At 63.1% G+C, this 3,439-nt stretch overlaps 1 pseudogene; it reads left to right on the forward strand.

Annotated features, from left to right (window-relative positions):
- Positions 1-1,391: 1,391 nt before the first annotated feature.
- Positions 1,392-2,476, forward strand: LOC123101450 (uncharacterized; annotated as a pseudogene).
- Positions 2,477-3,439: the final 963 nt, after the last annotated feature.

The raw sequence follows: 3,439 nt of genomic DNA on the forward strand, positions 1-3,439 counted from the left end.
CCTCCACGATGGGATGTTATTTTCCTTATCCTCATTTTGTGCTTCTAGCAAAGAGATTGGGTTTCCCTAAAAAAAGCAAAGAGATTGGCTATACATATGGGCTGAGACGATGATGCTTCACGTTAATTGGGAAGTCTAAAGCGATAGGGGGGGGGGAAAGCACGTTACGTACACCCACCGAATCAAAAAATAGCGAGTGAGATCTCTTGCGTCTCTCTCCTTCTCTCCTCTGCCCGTGCCGCTGGCCGCTCCGGCCGCGGCGGCCACCAAATCCCGGCCGTTATGGCTGCCAGCTGCGCCTCCTGCTTCCCCGCGCAGGCCCGTCGGAGCCCCTCCCCGCCCGCTGGGGCCGCACTTAGATCCGGTGGACCATCCCAGTCTCCTCCCCTCAATCTGCGGCCTCGACGACAGCTGCGTCAGGTCCGGCCTCGACGCCGCGAACCCTGCGGCGTGGCGAGCCATCCGGGGCCGGGGCGTGGCTCGGACCGCCGGATCTGGGGGCCTCTCCCTTCGGGGGCCAGGCGCGCCTTAAATCCGTTGTGGTTTGCCCCTCCTCACCAGCCTCTCTTTCCTCCTCGGGCCAGGCCAGCTCGGTCGGGGGGGGGGGGGATGGATGGAGGTCAAGTCCCGAAAGAAGGGGAGGGCCGGCTCCCGCTCGGCGGATCGAGGCGGGCGCGCTCCGACCCAGTGCTCGGACCGCCGCAGATGATTCAATGCGGATGCAGGGATGGAGGCCTTTTTAAGCAAGTTCAAAGGTAAATGCTTCCATTGCCTCAGTAAGTGCCACCACCGTGTAGATTGCCGGGATCCCCTCTGCTGGATCATCTGCAAGCGAGCAGGTCATTTCGGCAAGGAGTGCCCTCAAAACCTAAGAAACGGTGGCCCGGGAGGGGCTTCCCGTGCTCGCTTGGTCTTCTCGGCTGCGCCAAGAGCTCCGGTCCGCGACCGCGTCGTCTTCCCGCCAGCGCCACCCCCACCCGCCCCCCTGCCCCCATGGCAAGCCTCGCTCTCTGCGACCCGGCCAGGAGGCCGCGTGAGAGCAGCAAGATCATCGTGGCCTCCCCGGCGTTGGAGATCGAGGAGCACGTGCTGCGCCAGCACACGGTCACCCTCACCGCTGTGGACCGCTCGCACTCCACCACCCCGCCGCGGTGGGCAGGGTCATCCTCGAGCAGCTCTCCACCCCTCTGCACCTGCTTCGCGTCACTGCCCACCAGCCAGAAGCTTTCCTAGTCCACTTCGACCTCCCTGCGCACCAGGACAACGCCGTGCGCCAGGGCATCATCAAGGTGGAGGGATGCAAGTACTTCATCAGGGCTTGGAATGAGGACGACCACGCCGCGCTACTCAAGTTCCACCACCACGTTCGCGCCATCGTTGAAGACCTGCCCATGTAGTTCTGGTCGCTGCTGGGTGCAGAGGAGGCTCTCGGCAACGTCGGCCGCATCGACCGGCTCGACTCGCGCACCCCGGAGAGAGGGAACACCAAGACATTCGCGTTCTGGCTCTGGGTGTGGGATGTTGCTCACATCCCCACCAAGCACACGCTCTGGGTGCTCAAGCGGGGCGCGGGCCGGGCGAACGAGACCGTCGGCCTCGCCCCCGCTGATCGCCGCATCCCCCCGCCGCCAGGCGTTCGGCGCTACGATCTCCTGATCCACGTCGAACTATTGGAGGACTGGACCCCCCTCTCGCCGCGCTCTTCGCACTCCGGCCAGAGCAGGCTGCCATCCTCGGATGAAGATGACGACCGCCCCTTCCCATGCTACGAGCCTGGCACATGGGTGGCGCACATCGAGGATGGGCAGGGCAAGGCCCGCAGCCGGGCGCCGCGCATCGGGGCTGCGGCCTGCGGCCCTGTGCTCGGAGGTGGTGCCCGTGACCGCGAGGAGGACGGCGGAAGTGGAGGAGCTGGGGCAAGCCGCTCCTGGAGGGATCGCCTGCTTGGCGGCGGCTGCCACGCCAGGAGCTGCAACGAGGACGTCGTCAGGGAGGCGCATCGGCACCGCAGCAGATCCCCTGCCGGGCGTCGCCACGGGACGGACCGGCATGGCCGTCAGGCGGGCGGCAAGGCCGCGGGTGCTCAAGTCTTGTGCGCAACACCACCGCTCCCCCTGCGCTCTGCGCCTCCTCCTCCCCCCGCGGCAGAGGCGGACCCGGTGGCCTAGTTCTTCTCCTTCTCTGATAATGGGCGCACCCTACCTCCACCCCCGCGCACGGACTGCATGCAATTGGAGCTTGAGAGCGCCATGCAGGAAGCCCTGGTCACCCCGCTAGCCTTCGAAGACGGTGGCCGCTCCCCTCCCCCTCAAGCCGCAAACCCCCCCCCCCCCCCCGAGCTGGAGAGCCCGGAGATGCTTCCATGCCTGCTGCCCTGCATCGCCTCCCCTGCTACGGTGAGGGTGGGTTTCTAGATGGAGGCGGTCACCCACCAGGTGGGCACCATGTACATCGACAATGGGAAGGCACAGGTTGAGGAGCTGTTCGCCCCGGTGCCGCCCCGATCCTCTCTAGCCAGCCTCCTCGTCCTCGCCTCTCCGCCCTGCCCAAGTCCAGGGCCACCTCCGCCCCATCTCGCCGCAGCGCTCGGCAGGCGGCCGTGGGCACCTCCACCCCCGTGGCGCAAAGGGCGGTGTTGCGCCTCGTTCAGGAGCTGGGAGAGCTTGGCCCAAAGGACAAGATGACTGAAAGAGCTGCAGCGCGGATCATGAAGCGCTTCTAGGAACCACTCTCCGACGGTGACATTGCTGCGATTGCCAAGCTCACGGGGCTCGACCAGGGTGCTCTGGAGATCGCTGTAGGCATGGCAGGAATCGCTGACGCGGAGGAGATCATGCAAGGCTGATTATGTTGGTAGTTTTAGTGTTAGCTAGTCTCCGCCAATGGCTGGTCTTAAACCAGTTCGAGTTAGGATTAGTTTCTATGTTTAGTTCTCTGGCATTGTGGACGGCTCAACGATGACGGGGTTTTGGGGCTACTGGTGGCCGTCGTCGCCCCTGGTTTCGCTGTATGGTGTCTCTGTTTGTTTCAAGTAGATGGTTCAGTTGGCGATGCAATTTCAGTTTCTTCGATGGATGACGGCAATCTAACCTTCATGACCTGGAACGTTAGAGGTTTGAACTGCCCGACAAAATGCACGGTCGTCAGCGACGTAGCCTCCTCCCATAGAGTAGCAGTGCTCTGTTTACAGGAAGCTAAGATCGACACTTGGATGACTGCGGTAGCTAGCGAGATAGGAGGTAGCAGATTGCAGGGGTGTGTGGTGCTGCCGGCAACGGGGACTAGAGGGGATGCAACGATTTTTTGGGACAAGGATGTAGTCGACGTAGCTTCGCACTACCTGGGTAGTTTCTCCATTATGGCTAGGGTGCACGAAAGGAGTTCAGGGAAGGTTTTTTGGATGACCACGGTCTACGGCCCAACTGATGATGCGCAAAAA

This window comes from Triticum aestivum, chromosome 5A, assembly GCF_018294505.1.
Source record: "Triticum aestivum cultivar Chinese Spring chromosome 5A, IWGSC CS RefSeq v2.1, whole genome shotgun sequence".
Taxonomy (NCBI): domain Eukaryota; kingdom Viridiplantae; phylum Streptophyta; class Magnoliopsida; order Poales; family Poaceae; genus Triticum; species Triticum aestivum.